A 19,093-nucleotide genomic window follows, 5' to 3' on the forward strand; every position below is an offset into this window, starting at 1 on the left:
TTCCTGTGCATTCCTCTCTTCCTATTGCCGGCTACTTTGTTCTTCCTTGGCTAATTCTTGTCAACTCGTTGCTTGCTCTACTCCCTGTTTTTTTTCCCTTTTCTTCCCTTCATTTCAGTTTGTTGAGACAGATGGATAGGCACGCCTTACAGAGTGAGGTTGGATATTTATTTAGTGGGTAGGGAAGCGAAGGGGAAAGAGGAGAAGAGCAGAGAGGCAGGGAGAGAGAGAAACAGAAGGGGGAAGAGGAGTAGTGGGCAGAATGGAGCAAGGCAGAAGCTGCCTCTTAGGGAGGAGAGATGGAAAAGGCCGAGCTCCATGAGTTTTTAATCAATTTTATTAACACAGTCTCAAGATTTTCAGAGTATGATCAAATATCACACTCCTGACTTTCCCATTGAGCTCTTATAGAATGTGTATCAGCTGACCCTGAAGGACTCTCCGCATGCAGGACACATCTAGTTGTGCGTGTTTGATTTTGTGTGTGTGTGTGTGTCTGAGTGAGTGAGTGACTGTAATATGTATGTAAGTATGTGTCTATGTCTGTGTCCTGCAAAGTCCATGTCAAAACTTCAAACCTAAAAAACAGTATTAACATTTGGGGACTCATAAGCACTAGGGATTTGCCACACAGCAGAACAGGTGGCCTTTAGAAAAGAACTTGATAGAGTGAGCTCATGCCTTTCCTTGACCATGTAGGAATACATACAAAGTACCAATTCGAGTTAGAAAGCAGCCCTGTTCCACACTCAGTCTCTTGGCGTCTTGATCTCACCTTGCCAATGTCCAGATATGCAAGCGACCAATTTCTGTTGTTTGTAAGTGACACAACTGAGACCTTTTGTTTGAGAGCAGAGGGGCCCAGGGTGCCAGGATATGGCTCCATGACCTACAAATGTTGTCTGTGGGGTTCTGGCTGACAGGTATTTTCTTGATCGTTTTGAACAAACTGATCAGACTACTGACTTCGGGTACATTGGACTTGGGTAAGAAGTGACAGAAATGATAGTGATCATGTGATGAATGATGTCATCTTGCTCTCGGCCCCACAGATGTTAGTCCCAGGCCATAGGGTGCCATGGAAAACAGTATTTTGTCGCAGCATCTCGATGTAGTAAGGAGCTGCCATCCTAAAGGAAATATCAAACTAAGTTGAAAGAAAAATAAATTGAACACTTTGCGTGTAGACATGATGAGTTCTTACCAACTTGTCACAGAAGTTTGGCTAGGGACCAAGTGAAAAGCAAAACACTATCTGCCTACTAAGGAGAGAGTATCAGAGCTGGTAACTGGGAGGGCCAGTGCTCTGGAGTTCATTGTGATATCTATGATTGCTTGTTTCATTGTTAAAGTGGACAGGGTCCTTGTTAAGGTTTGGGGGTGTCAAGGTCCCACAAAGAATCAAGTGTTTGGACAGTGTTCCCACCACGTGACACCATTTGGGGAAAATTGTGGACCTTGGAGAGTGGGCCTAGCAGGAAAAATCGGGGCACTGGGCAACACTAGGGACAGTCATTTGAGTGTAAGCAGCGCTGCTCCCCACTGACCAGAGCAGCCTTCCCTGTCCTGAGAAGAGAAGGGAGGAAAACCAGTGATCTAAGCCAAGCCATCATTGGTCCATTTCTTGCTCTGACCTCACAATGACAGACCCCTGTTGCCTAACTGCTCTGGCTGAGGCTGCCTCCTCTCCTTACAGTGCAGAGGCTGATCTTCAGTTGAAACAGTAGTGATTTAGATAGAAGTGACTGGTTGTACGTGGTGGATGTTTATGAGCTGTTGAATCTGAACACAGTGAGTTTCCTTCTAAGGTCACAGATTTGGGGTTTAGAGGTTTGGGTTTCTAGGATTGAACAGAACCCTTTCTTCCTTTCTCTCTTCCTCAGTCTGCGGTATAATTTGGGGCAATTTTTATTATCTGGCTCAATTAGATGTTTACTCTATTTTAATCTTTAGTTTTAATATTTTCTCTGGGTTCATTCCTTCATTCACCATTTTAAAACATTTGTTTACATTGACTCTACAACATGAGTATTCTCACAGTGACATTGACCTACACGCACATGGAAAGCATTGACCACATTCCCCCCGATCTCACCGCCTGCTGCCCACTTCTTCCAAGTCCCTTGGTGTTCTAACTTTTTCACTCAGCCAGTTACTTTTCGAGTCCAGGCCAAGTCATGTGGACTCCTGTCCAGAGGACTGACAGGCACACTGGATGGTGTCCTAAGGAAGGGCACAGATGGATGTCTGCCTGTGCTCTAGCAGAAAGCCTCCTCCAAATTGGTTATCTTAGGATCTTCCTGGCAGTTCAAAGTCAGGGCTGGAGAGGGCCAGAGGTAAGAGTTAGATCCCATTTGTGATGCTAATGATGGAACAGGGGATTCAAGAACAGAAAAAGTGAAAGTCTAAAAGAACCTGTTCTTTGAGGAAGAGAGGAACTTCCCTTGGTGGGACATAGCACACCAGGTCCCTCCACCATCTTCTGTCCTTCTGTGTGCCTGAAACTGGCCTTACGTGGGACGTTTTCATTTTCTATCAGGGGGCAGGGCGATTGCAGTACTAAAGCTCGTGTGTTATCAGGCACGGGGGTGGGGGCAATAATCATTTGGAAGCAAAGGATCAGTTCTGCTGGCCAAAGACCTCAAGGAACATGTTCTGGAACAAAACTACCTAGTGCTGGGATGTTCTGCCCAGCACTCCAGAGACCCACCCCAAATACCTGTCCTTTTGGAAAAACGGAGGCATTTTGTTGACAAGGACTGTCTTTATCTGATTATCACAAGCCTGGGCTAGAGGGAAACTCTTTCATCTCATCTTTTCTTCATTTTTCCAGACAGGGATCGTCTCAGGGTGACTATGGCTGTTATGGAACTTGGTTTGTAGACCAGGCTGGCCTCGACCTCGCAGAGAGTTGCTAGCCGCCAGTAACTAAGTGTGTAATGTGTGCACATGCGATGCCTTAGGGGTGTGAACGTTCTATTGACAGAGAACGAAAGTCCTGCTGGAACTCTCGTAAACTTCCATCCAGTTTCTTTGGCTTTGCCCCATAGCTGGTTCTAGGTGGGTCCTGTGAGGTCCATTTAAAGTGTAAATCTGTTGATTACTTAGGCGAGGTTACAGCAGCATAGCTTCAAGAACACGAAAAGGCTGGCCGCCGCCTCCCCGCCGCAGGTGTTGATGTCACACTCACGGACACACTTGTGTCCATGCCCTGTGTCTCACAGCCAAGGTTACTTTTGAAGCACTGGGGCCCTCAATCATGTGCATGACAAAAGCAGTCCTTGCTCTTCTGTTTGCTTTTGCTTTTTGGTTTGGTGAGAGAGGGTCTCCTGTAGCACAGGCTGGCCTCAAGGCCACTGTGTAGCCAACGATGACCTGAACTGCTGGTCCTCCTGCCTCAACTTTCCTAGCTTTAATAATTGCCATGTGCCGGGCCACAGCGGTGCATGCCTTTAATTCCAGCAATCGGGAGTCAGAGGCAGCTGAACCTCTGTGACTTTGAGGCCAGCCTGGTCTACAGAGCGAGTGCAGGGACAGCCATGATTGTTAAACAGAAAACCCCGTCCTGACAAAACAATAAAAAAAAAAAGCCAAGTGCTCACCTTTATGAGACTTTTCTTGTTTTTCTGTCAGTTTAATGGCCTAACCTGAATCTACATGTATTTTAATTACTATCTTCTCCCCAGGGCCTGACGGTCAACACCTCGCCACATAGGCTGAGGCCTAGCGGGATTTCTGGTGCCGCTGGTACCAGCTTGGCCACAGTCACCAAGTGTAAGTTTTAACGAACCCTCCTTTGTTCTATTTACCAATAAAGACTTGGGAGTCAGATGTTGGGTGATGACTTGCTAGCTCAGAGAGGCCAAGAAGCAACCAGTCTACTTTCCTGTTTGGACAGAGACCCAGCAAGAGAAGCATCTCTAGCTCATCCCAAACCAAAAAGACCGTGAATCGCTAAGTGCCTCCCTACACCTTCCTGTGCATTCCTCTCTTCCTATTGCCGGCTACTTTGTTCTTCCTTGGCTAATTCTTGTCAACTCGTTGCTTGCTCTACTCCCTGTTTTTTTTCCCTTTTCTTCCCTTCATTTCAGTTTGTTGAGACAGATGGATAGGCACGCCTTACAGAGTGAGGTTGGATATTTATTTAGTGGGTAGGGAAGCGAAGGGGAAAGAGGAGAAGAGCAGAGAGGCAGGGAGAGAGAGAAACAGAAGGGGGAAGAGGAGTAGTGGGCAGAATGGAGCAAGGCAGAAGCTGCCTCTTAGGGAGGAGAGATGGAAAAGGCCGAGCTCCATGAGTTTTTAATCAATTTTATTAACACAGTCTCAAGATTTTCAGAGTATGATCAAATATCACACTCCTGACTTTCCCATTGAGCTCTTATAGAATGTGTATCAGCTGACCCTGAAGGACTCTCCGCATGCAGGACACATCTAGTTGTGCGTGTTTGATTTTGTGTGTGTGTGTGTGTCTGAGTGAGTGAGTGACTGTAATATGTATGTAAGTATGTGTCTATGTCTGTGTCCTGCAAAGTCCATGTCAAAACTTCAAACCTAAAAAACAGTATTAACATTTGGGGACTCATAAGCACTAGGGATTTGCCACACAGCAGAACAGGTGGCCTTTAGAAAAGAACTTGATAGAGTGAGCTCATGCCTTTCCTTGACCATGTAGGAATACATACAAAGTACCAATTCGAGTTAGAAAGCAGCCCTGTTCCACACTCAGTCTCTTGGCGTCTTGATCTCACCTTGCCAATGTCCAGATATGCAAGCGACCAATTTCTGTTGTTTGTAAGTGACACAACTGAGACCTTTTGTTTGAGAGCAGAGGGGCCCAGGGTGCCAGGATATGGCTCCATGACCTACAAATGTTGTCTGTGGGGTTCTGGCTGACAGGTATTTTCTTGATCGTTTTGAACAAACTGATCAGACTACTGACTTCGGGTACATTGGACTTGGGTAAGAAGTGACAGAAATGATAGTGATCATGTGATGAATGATGTCATCTTGCTCTCGGCCCCACAGATGTTAGTCCCAGGCCATAGGGTGCCATGGAAAACAGTATTTTGTCGCAGCATCTCGATGTAGTAAGGAGCTGCCATCCTAAAGGAAATATCAAACTAAGTTGAAAGAAAAATAAATTGAACACTTTGCGTGTAGACATGATGAGTTCTTACCAACTTGTCACAGAAGTTTGGCTAGGGACCAAGTGAAAAGCAAAACACTATCTGCCTACTAAGGAGAGAGTATCAGAGCTGGTAACTGGGAGGGCCAGTGCTCTGGAGTTCATTGTGATATCTATGATTGCTTGTTTCATTGTTAAAGTGGACAGGGTCCTTGTTAAGGTTTGGGGGTGTCAAGGTCCCACAAAGAATCAAGTGTTTGGACAGTGTTCCCACCACGTGACACCATTTGGGGAAAATTGTGGACCTTGGAGAGTGGGCCTAGCAGGAAAAATCGGGGCACTGGGCAACACTAGGGACAGTCATTTGAGTGTAAGCAGCGCTGCTCCCCACTGACCAGAGCAGCCTTCCCTGTCCTGAGAAGAGAAGGGAGGAAAACCAGTGATCTAAGCCAAGCCATCATTGGTCCATTTCTTGCTCTGACCTCACAATGACAGACCCCTGTTGCCTAACTGCTCTGGCTGAGGCTGCCTCCTCTCCTTACAGTGCAGAGGCTGATCTTCAGTTGAAACAGTAGTGATTTAGATAGAAGTGACTGGTTGTACGTGGTGGATGTTTATGAGCTGTTGAATCTGAACACAGTGAGTTTCCTTCTAAGGTCACAGATTTGGGGTTTAGAGGTTTGGGTTTCTAGGATTGAACAGAACCCTTTCTTCCTTTCTCTCTTCCTCAGTCTGCGGTATAATTTGGGGCAATTTTTATTATCTGGCTCAATTAGATGTTTACTCTATTTTAATCTTTAGTTTTAATATTTTCTCTGGGTTCATTCCTTCATTCACCATTTTAAAACATTTGTTTACATTGACTCTACAACATGAGTATTCTCACAGTGACATTGACCTACACGCACATGGAAAGCATTGACCACATTCCCCCCCGATCTCACCGCCTGCTGCCCACTTCTTCCAAGTCCCTTGGTGTTCTAACTTTTTCACTCAGCCAGTTACTTTTCGAGTCCAGGCCAAGTCATGTGGACTCCTGTCCAGAGGACTGACAGGCACACTGGATGGTGTCCTAAGGAAGGGCACAGATGGATGTCTGCCTGTGCTCTAGCAGAAAGCCTCCTCCAAATTGGTTATCTTAGGATCTTCCTGGCAGTTCAAAGTCAGGGCTGGAGAGGGCCAGAGGTAAGAGTTAGATCCCATTTGTGATGCTAATGATGGAACAGGGGATTCAAGAACAGAAAAAGTGAAAGTCTAAAAGAACCTGTTCTTTGAGGAAGAGAGGAACTTCCCTTGGTGGGACATAGCACACCAGGTCCCTCCACCATCTTCTGTCCTTCTGTGTGCCTGAAACTGGCCTTACGTGGGACGTTTTCATTTTCTATCAGGGGGCAGGGCGATTGCAGTACTAAAGCTCGTGTGTTATCAGGCACGGGGGTGGGGGCAATAATCATTTGGAAGCAAAGGATCAGTTCTGCTGGCCAAAGACCTCAAGGAACATGTTCTGGAACAAAACTACCTAGTGCTGGGATGTTCTGCCCAGCACTCCAGAGACCCACCCCAAATACCTGTCCTTTTGGAAAAACGGAGGCATTTTGTTGACAAGGACTGTCTTTATCTGATTATCACAAGCCTGGGCTAGAGGGAAACTCTTTCATCTCATCTTTTCTTCATTTTTCCAGACAGGGATCGTCTCAGGGTGACTATGGCTGTTATGGAACTTGGTTTGTAGACCAGGCTGGCCTCGACCTCGCAGAGAGTTGCTAGCCGCCAGTAACTAAGTGTGTAATGTGTGCACATGCGATGCCTTAGGGGTGTGAACGTTCTATTGACAGAGAACGAAAGTCCTGCTGGAACTCTCGTAAACTTCCATCCAGTTTCTTTGGCTTTGCCCCATAGCTGGTTCTAGGTGGGTCCTGTGAGGTCCATTTAAAGTGTAAATCTGTTGATTACTTAGGCGAGGTTACAGCAGCATAGCTTCAAGAACACGAAAAGGCTGGCCGCCGCCTCCCCGCCGCAGGTGTTGATGTCACACTCACGGACACACTTGTGTCCATGCCCTGTGTCTCACAGCCAAGGTTACTTTTGAAGCACTGGGGCCCTCAATCATGTGCATGACAAAAGCAGTCCTTGCTCTTCTGTTTGCTTTTGCTTTTTGGTTTGGTGAGAGAGGGTCTCCTGTAGCACAGGCTGGCCTCAAGGCCACTGTGTAGCCAACGATGACCTGAACTGCTGGTCCTCCTGCCTCAACTTTCCTAGCTTTAATAATTGCCATGTGCCGGGCCACAGCGGTGCATGCCTTTAATTCCAGCAATCGGGAGTCAGAGGCAGCTGAACCTCTGTGACTTTGAGGCCAGCCTGGTCTACAGAGCGAGTGCAGGGACAGCCATGATTGTTAAACAGAAAACCCCGTCCTGACAAAACAATAAAAAAAAAAAGCCAAGTGCTCACCTTTATGAGACTTTTCTTGTTTTTCTGTCAGTTTAATGGCCTAACCTGAATCTACGTGTATTTTAATTACTATCTTCTCCCCAGGGCCTGACGGTCAACACCTCGCCACATAGGCTGAGGCCTAGCGGGATTTCTGGTGCCGCTGGTACCAGCTTGGCCACAGTCACCAAGTGTAAGTTTTAACGAACCCTCCTTTGTTCTATTTACCAATAAAGACTTGGGAGTCAGATGTTGGGTGATGACTTGCTAGCTCAGAGAGGCCAAGAAGCAACCAGTCTACTTTCCTGTTTGGACAGAGACCCAGCAAGAGAAGCATCTCTAGCTCATCCCAAACCAAAAAGACCGTGAATCGCTAAGTGCCTCCCTACACCTTCCTGTGCATTCCTCTCTTCCTATTGCCGGCTACTTTGTTCTTCCTTGGCTAATTCTTGTCAACTCGTTGCTTGCTCTACTCCCTGTTTTTTTTCCCTTTTCTTCCCTTCATTTCAGTTTGTTGAGACAGATGGATAGGCACGCCTTACAGAGTGAGGTTGGATATTTATTTAGTGGGTAGGGAAGCGAAGGGGAAAGAGGAGAAGAGCAGAGAGGCAGGGAGAGAGAGAAACAGAAGGGGGAAGAGGAGTAGTGGGCAGAATGGAGCAAGGCAGAAGCTGCCTCTTAGGGAGGAGAGATGGAAAAGGCCGAGCTCCATGAGTTTTTAATCAATTTTATTAACACAGTCTCAAGATTTTCAGAGTATGATCAAATATCACACTCCTGACTTTCCCATTGAGCTCTTATAGAATGTGTATCAGCTGACCCTGAAGGACTCTCCGCATGCAGGACACATCTAGTTGTGCGTGTTTGATTTTGTGTGTGTGTGTGTGTCTGAGTGAGTGAGTGACTGTAATATGTATGTAAGTATGTGTCTATGTCTGTGTCCTGCAAAGTCCATGTCAAAACTTCAAACCTAAAAAACAGTATTAACATTTGGGGACTCATAAGCACTAGGGATTTGCCACACAGCAGAACAGGTGGCCTTTAGAAAAGAACTTGATAGAGTGAGCTCATGCCTTTCCTTGACCATGTAGGAATACATACAAAGTACCAATTCGAGTTAGAAAGCAGCCCTGTTCCACACTCAGTCTCTTGGCGTCTTGATCTCACCTTGCCAATGTCCAGATATGCAAGCGACCAATTTCTGTTGTTTGTAAGTGACACAACTGAGACCTTTTGTTTGAGAGCAGAGGGGCCCAGGGTGCCAGGATATGGCTCCATGACCTACAAATGTTGTCTGTGGGGTTCTGGCTGACAGGTATTTTCTTGATCGTTTTGAACAAACTGATCAGACTACTGACTTCGGGTACATTGGACTTGGGTAAGAAGTGACAGAAATGATAGTGATCATGTGATGAATGATGTCATCTTGCTCTCGGCCCCACAGATGTTAGTCCCAGGCCATAGGGTGCCATGGAAAACAGTATTTTGTCGCAGCATCTCGATGTAGTAAGGAGCTGCCATCCTAAAGGAAATATCAAACTAAGTTGAAAGAAAAATAAATTGAACACTTTGCGTGTAGACATGATGAGTTCTTACCAACTTGTCACAGAAGTTTGGCTAGGGACCAAGTGAAAAGCAAAACACTATCTGCCTACTAAGGAGAGAGTATCAGAGCTGGTAACTGGGAGGGCCAGTGCTCTGGAGTTCATTGTGATATCTATGATTGCTTGTTTCATTGTTAAAGTGGACAGGGTCCTTGTTAAGGTTTGGGGGTGTCAAGGTCCCACAAAGAATCAAGTGTTTGGACAGTGTTCCCACCACGTGACACCATTTGGGGAAAATTGTGGACCTTGGAGAGTGGGCCTAGCAGGAAAAATCGGGGCACTGGGCAACACTAGGGACAGTCATTTGAGTGTAAGCAGCGCTGCTCCCCACTGACCAGAGCAGCCTTCCCTGTCCTGAGAAGAGAAGGGAGGAAAACCAGTGATCTAAGCCAAGCCATCATTGGTCCATTTCTTGCTCTGACCTCACAATGACAGACCCCTGTTGCCTAACTGCTCTGGCTGAGGCTGCCTCCTCTCCTTACAGTGCAGAGGCTGATCTTCAGTTGAAACAGTAGTGATTTAGATAGAAGTGACTGGTTGTACGTGGTGGATGTTTATGAGCTGTTGAATCTGAACACAGTGAGTTTCCTTCTAAGGTCACAGATTTGGGGTTTAGAGGTTTGGGTTTCTAGGATTGAACAGAACCCTTTCTTCCTTTCTCTCTTCCTCAGTCTGCGGTATAATTTGGGGCAATTTTTATTATCTGGCTCAATTAGATGTTTACTCTATTTTAATCTTTAGTTTTAATATTTTCTCTGGGTTCATTCCTTCATTCACCATTTTAAAACATTTGTTTACATTGACTCTACAACATGAGTATTCTCACAGTGACATTGACCTACACGCACATGGAAAGCATTGACCACATTCCCCCCCGATCTCACCGCCTGCTGCCCACTTCTTCCAAGTCCCTTGGTGTTCTAACTTTTTCACTCAGCCAGTTACTTTTCGAGTCCAGGCCAAGTCATGTGGACTCCTGTCCAGAGGACTGACAGGCACACTGGATGGTGTCCTAAGGAAGGGCACAGATGGATGTCTGCCTGTGCTCTAGCAGAAAGCCTCCTCCAAATTGGTTATCTTAGGATCTTCCTGGCAGTTCAAAGTCAGGGCTGGAGAGGGCCAGAGGTAAGAGTTAGATCCCATTTGTGATGCTAATGATGGAACAGGGGATTCAAGAACAGAAAAAGTGAAAGTCTAAAAGAACCTGTTCTTTGAGGAAGAGAGGAACTTCCCTTGGTGGGACATAGCACACCAGGTCCCTCCACCATCTTCTGTCCTTCTGTGTGCCTGAAACTGGCCTTACGTGGGACGTTTTCATTTTCTATCAGGGGGCAGGGCGATTGCAGTACTAAAGCTCGTGTGTTATCAGGCACGGGGGTGGGGGCAATAATCATTTGGAAGCAAAGGATCAGTTCTGCTGGCCAAAGACCTCAAGGAACATGTTCTGGAACAAAACTACCTAGTGCTGGGATGTTCTGCCCAGCACTCCAGAGACCCACCCCAAATACCTGTCCTTTTGGAAAAACGGAGGCATTTTGTTGACAAGGACTGTCTTTATCTGATTATCACAAGCCTGGGCTAGAGGGAAACTCTTTCATCTCATCTTTTCTTCATTTTTCCAGACAGGGATCGTCTCAGGGTGACTATGGCTGTTATGGAACTTGGTTTGTAGACCAGGCTGGCCTCGACCTCGCAGAGAGTTGCTAGCCGCCAGTAACTAAGTGTGTAATGTGTGCACATGCGATGCCTTAGGGGTGTGAACGTTCTATTGACAGAGAACGAAAGTCCTGCTGGAACTCTCGTAAACTTCCATCCAGTTTCTTTGGCTTTGCCCCATAGCTGGTTCTAGGTGGGTCCTGTGAGGTCCATTTAAAGTGTAAATCTGTTGATTACTTAGGCGAGGTTACAGCAGCATAGCTTCAAGAACACGAAAAGGCTGGCCGCCGCCTCCCCGCCGCAGGTGTTGATGTCACACTCACGGACACACTTGTGTCCATGCCCTGTGTCTCACAGCCAAGGTTACTTTTGAAGCACTGGGGCCCTCAATCATGTGCATGACAAAAGCAGTCCTTGCTCTTCTGTTTGCTTTTGCTTTTTGGTTTGGTGAGAGAGGGTCTCCTGTAGCACAGGCTGGCCTCAAGGCCACTGTGTAGCCAACGATGACCTGAACTGCTGGTCCTCCTGCCTCAACTTTCCTAGCTTTAATAATTGCCATGTGCCGGGCCACAGCGGTGCATGCCTTTAATTCCAGCAATCGGGAGTCAGAGGCAGCTGAACCTCTGTGACTTTGAGGCCAGCCTGGTCTACAGAGCGAGTGCAGGGACAGCCATGATTGTTAAACAGAAAACCCCGTCCTGACAAAACAATAAAAAAAAAAAGCCAAGTGCTCACCTTTATGAGACTTTTCTTGTTTTTCTGTCAGTTTAATGGCCTAACCTGAATCTACGTGTATTTTAATTACTATCTTCTCCCCAGGGCCTGACGGTCAACACCTCGCCACATAGGCTGAGGCCTAGCGGGATTTCTGGTGCCGCTGGTACCAGCTTGGCCACAGTCACCAAGTGTAAGTTTTAACGAACCCTCCTTTGTTCTATTTACCAATAAAGACTTGGGAGTCAGATGTTGGGTGATGACTTGCTAGCTCAGAGAGGCCAAGAAGCAACCAGTCTACTTTCCTGTTTGGACAGAGACCCAGCAAGAGAAGCATCTCTAGCTCATCCCAAACCAAAAAGACCGTGAATCGCTAAGTGCCTCCCTACACCTTCCTGTGCATTCCTCTCTTCCTATTGCCGGCTACTTTGTTCTTCCTTGGCTAATTCTTGTCAACTCGTTGCTTGCTCTACTCCCTGTTTTTTTTCCCTTTTCTTCCCTTCATTTCAGTTTGTTGAGACAGATGGATAGGCACGCCTTACAGAGTGAGGTTGGATATTTATTTAGTGGGTAGGGAAGCGAAGGGGAAAGAGGAGAAGAGCAGAGAGGCAGGGAGAGAGAGAAACAGAAGGGGGAAGAGGAGTAGTGGGCAGAATGGAGCAAGGCAGAAGCTGCCTCTTAGGGAGGAGAGATGGAAAAGGCCGAGCTCCATGAGTTTTTAATCAATTTTATTAACACAGTCTCAAGATTTTCAGAGTATGATCAAATATCACACTCCTGACTTTCCCATTGAGCTCTTATAGAATGTGTATCAGCTGACCCTGAAGGACTCTCCGCATGCAGGACACATCTAGTTGTGCGTGTTTGATTTTGTGTGTGTGTGTGTGTCTGAGTGAGTGAGTGACTGTAATATGTATGTAAGTATGTGTCTATGTCTGTGTCCTGCAAAGTCCATGTCAAAACTTCAAACCTAAAAAACAGTATTAACATTTGGGGACTCATAAGCACTAGGGATTTGCCACACAGCAGAACAGGTGGCCTTTAGAAAAGAACTTGATAGAGTGAGCTCATGCCTTTCCTTGACCATGTAGGAATACATACAAAGTACCAATTCGAGTTAGAAAGCAGCCCTGTTCCACACTCAGTCTCTTGGCGTCTTGATCTCACCTTGCCAATGTCCAGATATGCAAGCGACCAATTTCTGTTGTTTGTAAGTGACACAACTGAGACCTTTTGTTTGAGAGCAGAGGGGCCCAGGGTGCCAGGATATGGCTCCATGACCTACAAATGTTGTCTGTGGGGTTCTGGCTGACAGGTATTTTCTTGATCGTTTTGAACAAACTGATCAGACTACTGACTTCGGGTACATTGGACTTGGGTAAGAAGTGACAGAAATGATAGTGATCATGTGATGAATGATGTCATCTTGCTCTCGGCCCCACAGATGTTAGTCCCAGGCCATAGGGTGCCATGGAAAACAGTATTTTGTCGCAGCATCTCGATGTAGTAAGGAGCTGCCATCCTAAAGGAAATATCAAACTAAGTTGAAAGAAAAATAAATTGAACACTTTGCGTGTAGACATGATGAGTTCTTACCAACTTGTCACAGAAGTTTGGCTAGGGACCAAGTGAAAAGCAAAACACTATCTGCCTACTAAGGAGAGAGTATCAGAGCTGGTAACTGGGAGGGCCAGTGCTCTGGAGTTCATTGTGATATCTATGATTGCTTGTTTCATTGTTAAAGTGGACAGGGTCCTTGTTAAGGTTTGGGGGTGTCAAGGTCCCACAAAGAATCAAGTGTTTGGACAGTGTTCCCACCACGTGACACCATTTGGGGAAAATTGTGGACCTTGGAGAGTGGGCCTAGCAGGAAAAATCGGGGCACTGGGCAACACTAGGGACAGTCATTTGAGTGTAAGCAGCGCTGCTCCCCACTGACCAGAGCAGCCTTCCCTGTCCTGAGAAGAGAAGGGAGGAAAACCAGTGATCTAAGCCAAGCCATCATTGGTCCATTTCTTGCTCTGACCTCACAATGACAGACCCCTGTTGCCTAACTGCTCTGGCTGAGGCTGCCTCCTCTCCTTACAGTGCAGAGGCTGATCTTCAGTTGAAACAGTAGTGATTTAGATAGAAGTGACTGGTTGTACGTGGTGGATGTTTATGAGCTGTTGAATCTGAACACAGTGAGTTTCCTTCTAAGGTCACAGATTTGGGGTTTAGAGGTTTGGGTTTCTAGGATTGAACAGAACCCTTTCTTCCTTTCTCTCTTCCTCAGTCTGCGGTATAATTTGGGGCAATTTTTATTATCTGGCTCAATTAGATGTTTACTCTATTTTAATCTTTAGTTTTAATATTTTCTCTGGGTTCATTCCTTCATTCACCATTTTAAAACATTTGTTTACATTGACTCTACAACATGAGTATTCTCACAGTGACATTGACCTACACGCACATGGAAAGCATTGACCACATTCCCCCCCGATCTCACCGCCTGCTGCCCACTTCTTCCAAGTCCCTTGGTGTTCTAACTTTTTCACTCAGCCAGTTACTTTTCGAGTCCAGGCCAAGTCATGTGGACTCCTGTCCAGAGGACTGACAGGCACACTGGATGGTGTCCTAAGGAAGGGCACAGATGGATGTCTGCCTGTGCTCTAGCAGAAAGCCTCCTCCAAATTGGTTATCTTAGGATCTTCCTGGCAGTTCAAAGTCAGGGCTGGAGAGGGCCAGAGGTAAGAGTTAGATCCCATTTGTGATGCTAATGATGGAACAGGGGATTCAAGAACAGAAAAAGTGAAAGTCTAAAAGAACCTGTTCTTTGAGGAAGAGAGGAACTTCCCTTGGTGGGACATAGCACACCAGGTCCCTCCACCATCTTCTGTCCTTCTGTGTGCCTGAAACTGGCCTTACGTGGGACGTTTTCATTTTCTATCAGGGGGCAGGGCGATTGCAGTACTAAAGCTCGTGTGTTATCAGGCACGGGGGTGGGGGCAATAATCATTTGGAAGCAAAGGATCAGTTCTGCTGGCCAAAGACCTCAAGGAACATGTTCTGGAACAAAACTACCTAGTGCTGGGATGTTCTGCCCAGCACTCCAGAGACCCACCCCAAATACCTGTCCTTTTGGAAAAACGGAGGCATTTTGTTGACAAGGACTGTCTTTATCTGATTATCACAAGCCTGGGCTAGAGGGAAACTCTTTCATCTCATCTTTTCTTCATTTTTCCAGACAGGGATCGTCTCAGGGTGACTATGGCTGTTATGGAACTTGGTTTGTAGACCAGGCTGGCCTCGACCTCGCAGAGAGTTGCTAGCCGCCAGTAACTAAGTGTGTAATGTGTGCACATGCGATGCCTTAGGGGTGTGAACGTTCTATTGACAGAGAACGAAAGTCCTGCTGGAACTCTCGTAAACTTCCATCCAGTTTCTTTGGCTTTGCCCCATAGCTGGTTCTAGGTGGGTCCTGTGAGGTCCATTTAAAGTGTAAATCTGTTGATTACTTAGGCGAGGTTACAGCAGCATAGCTTCAAGAACACGAAAAGGCTGGCCGCCGCCTCCCCGCCGCAGGTGTTGATGTCACACTCACGGACACACTTGTGTCCATGCCCTGTGTCTCACAGCCAAGGTTACTTTTGAAGCACTGGGGCCCTCAATCATGTGCATGACAAAAGCAGTCCTTGCTCTTCTGTTTGCTTTTGCTTTTTGGTTTGGTGAGAGAGGGTCTCCTGTAGCACAGGCTGGCCTCAAGGCCACTGTGTAGCCAACGATGACCTGAACTGCTGGTCCTCCTGCCTCAACTTTCCTAGCTTTAATAATTGCCATGTGCCGGGCCACAGCGGTGCATGCCTTTAATTCCAGCAATCGGGAGTCAGAGGCAGCTGAACCTCTGTGACTTTGAGGCCAGCCTGGTCTACAGAGCGAGTGCAGGGACAGCCATGATTGTTAAACAGAAAACCCCGTCCTGACAAAACAATAAAAAAAAAAAGCCAAGTGCTCACCTTTATGAGACTTTTCTTGTTTTTCTGTCAGTTTAATGGCCTAACCTGAATCTACGTGTATTTTAATTACTATCTTCTCCCCAGGGCCTGACGGTCAACACCTCGCCACATAGGCTGAGGCCTAGCGGGATTTCTGGTGCCGCTGGTACCAGCTTGGCCACAGTCACCAAGTGTAAGTTTTAACGAACCCTCCTTTGTTCTATTTACCAATAAAGACTTGGGAGTCAGATGTTGGGTGATGACTTGCTAGCTCAGAGAGGCCAAGAAGCAACCAGTCTACTTTCCTGTTTGGACAGAGACCCAGCAAGAGAAGCATCTCTAGCTCATCCCAAACCAAAAAGACCGTGAATCGCTAAGTGCCTCCCTACACCTTCCTGTGCATTCCTCTCTTCCTATTGCCGGCTACTTTGTTCTTCCTTGGCTAATTCTTGTCAACTCGTTGCTTGCTCTACTCCCTGTTTTTTTTCCCTTTTCTTCCCTTCATTTCAGTTTGTTGAGACAGATGGATAGGCACGCCTTACAGAGTGAGGTTGGATATTTATTTAGTGGGTAGGGAAGCGAAGGGGAAAGAGGAGAAGAGCAGAGAGGCAGGGAGAGAGAGAAACAGAAGGGGGAAGAGGAGTAGTGGGCAGAATGGAGCAAGGCAGAAGCTGCCTCTTAGGGAGGAGAGATGGAAAAGGCCGAGCTCCATGAGTTTTTAATCAATTTTATTAACACAGTCTCAAGATTTTCAGAGTATGATCAAATATCACACTCCTGACTTTCCCATTGAGCTCTTATAGAATGTGTATCAGCTGACCCTGAAGGACTCTCCGCATGCAGGACACATCTAGTTGTGCGTGTTTGATTTTGTGTGTGTGTGTGTGTCTGAGTGAGTGAGTGACTGTAATATGTATGTAAGTATGTGTCTATGTCTGTGTCCTGCAAAGTCCATGTCAAAACTTCAAACCTAAAAAACAGTATTAACATTTGGGGACTCATAAGCACTAGGGATTTGCCACACAGCAGAACAGGTGGCCTTTAGAAAAGAACTTGATAGAGTGAGCTCATGCCTTTCCTTGACCATGTAGGAATACATACAAAGTACCAATTCGAGTTAGAAAGCAGCCCTGTTCCACACTCAGTCTCTTGGCGTCTTGATCTCACCTTGCCAATGTCCAGATATGCAAGCGACCAATTTCTGTTGTTTGTAAGTGACACAACTGAGACCTTTTGTTTGAGAGCAGAGGGGCCCAGGGTACCAGGATATGGCTCCATGACCTACAAATGTTGTCTGTGGGGTTCTGGCTGACAGGTATTTTCTTGATCGTTTTGAACAAACTGATCAGACTACTGACTTCGGGTACATTGGACTTGGGTAAGAAGTGACAGAAATGATAGTGATCATGTGATGAATGATGTCATCTTGCTCTCGGCCCCACAGATGTTAGTCCCAGGCCATAGGGTGCCATGGAAAACAGTATTTTGTCGCAGCATCTCGATGTAGTAAGGAGCTGCCATCCTAAAGGAAATATCAAACTAAGTTGAAAGAAAAATAAATTGAACACTTTGCGTGTAGACATGATGAGTTCTTACCAACTTGTCACAGAAGTTTGGCTAGGGACCAAGTGAAAAGCAAAACACTATCTGCCTACTAAGGAGAGAGTATCAGAGCTGGTAACTGGGAGGGCCAGTGCTCTGGAGTTCATTGTGATATCTATGATTGCTTGTTTCATTGTTAAAGTGGACAGGGTCCTTGTTAAGGTTTGGGGGTGTCAAGGTCCCACAAAGAATCAAGTGTTTGGACAGTGTTCCCACCACGTGACACCATTTGGGGAAAATTGTGGACCTTGGAGAGTGGGCCTAGCAGGAAAAATCGGGGCACTGGGCAACACTAGGGACAGTCATTTGAGTGTAAGCAGCGCTGCTCCCCACTGACCAGAGCAGCCTTCCCTGTCCTGAGAAGAGAAGGGAGGAAAACCAGTGATCTAAGCCAAGCCATCATTGGTCCATTTCTTGCTCTGACCTCACAATGACAGACCCCTGTTGCCTAACTGCTCTGGCTGAGGCTGCCTCCTCTCCTTACAGTGCAGAGGCTGATCTTCAGTTGAAACAGTAGTGATTTAGATAGAAGTGACTGGTTGTACGTGGTGGATGTTTATGAGCTGTTGAATCTGAACACAGTGAGTTTCCTTCTAAGGTCACAGATTTGGGGTTTAGAGGTTTGGGTTTCTAGGATTGAACAGAACCCTTTCTTCCTTTCTCTCTTCCTCAGTCTGCGGTATAATTTGGGGCAATTTTTATTATCTGGCTCAATTAGATGTTTACTCTATTTTAATCTTTAGTTTTAATATTTTCTCTGGGTTCATTCCTTCATTCACCATTTTAAAACATTTGTTTACATTGACTCTACAACATGAGTATTCTCACAGTGACATTGACCTACACGCACATGGAAAGCATTGACCACATTCCCCCCGATCTCACCGCCTGCTGCCCACTTCTTCCAAGTCCCTTGGTGTTCTAACTTTTTCACTCAGCCAGTTACTTTTCGAGTCCAGGCCAAGTCATGTGGACTCCTGTCCAGAGGACTGACAGGCACACTGGATGGTGTCCTAAGGAAGGGCACAGATGGATGTCTGCCTGTGCTCTAGCAGAAAGCCTCCTCCAAATTGGTTATCTTAGGATCTTCCTGGCAGTTCAAAGTCAGGGCTGGAGAGGGCCAGAGGTAAGAGTTAGATCCCATTTGTGATGCTAATGATGGAACAGGGGATTCAAGAACAGAAAAAGTGAAAGTCTAAAAGAACCTGTTCTTTGAGGAAGAGAGGAACTTCCCTTGGTGGGACATAGCACACCAGGTCCCTCCACCATCTTCTGTCCTTCTGTGTGCCTGAAACTGGCCTTACGTGGGACGTTTTCATTTTCTATCAGGGGGCAGGGCGATTGCAGTACTAAAGCTCGTGTGTTATCAGGCACGGGGGTGGGGGCAATAATCATTTGGAAGCAAAGGATCAGTTCTGCTGGCCAAAGACCTCAAGGAACATGTTCTGGAACAAAACTACCTAGTGCTGGGATGTTCTGCCCAGCACTCCAGAGACCCACCCCAAATACCTGTCCTTTTGGAAAAACGGAGGCATTTTGTTGACAAGGACTGTCTTTATCTGATTATCACAAGCCTGGGCTAGAGGGAAACTCTTTCATCTCATCTTTTCTTCATTTTTCCAGACAGGGATCGTCTCAGGGTGACTATGGCTGTTATGGAACTTGGTTTGTAGACCAGGCTGGCCTCGACCTCGCAGAGAGTTGCTAGCCGCCAGTAACTAAGTGTGTAATGTGTGCACATGCGATGCCTTAGGGGTGTGAACGTTCTATTGACAGAGAACGAAAGTCCTGCTGGAACTCTCGTAAACTTCCATCCAGTTTCTTTGGCTTTGCCCCATAGCTGGTTCTAGGTGGGTCCTGTGAGGTCCATTTAAAGTGTAAATCTGTTGATTACTTAGGCGAGGTTACAGCAGCATAGCTTCAAGAACACGAAAAGGCTGGCCGCCGCCTCCCCGCCGCAGGTGTTGATGTCACACTCACGGACACAC

This window comes from Microtus pennsylvanicus, chromosome 2, assembly GCF_037038515.1.
Source record: "Microtus pennsylvanicus isolate mMicPen1 chromosome 2, mMicPen1.hap1, whole genome shotgun sequence".
In the NCBI taxonomy this organism is placed as follows: Eukaryota; Metazoa; Chordata; class Mammalia; order Rodentia; family Cricetidae; genus Microtus; species Microtus pennsylvanicus.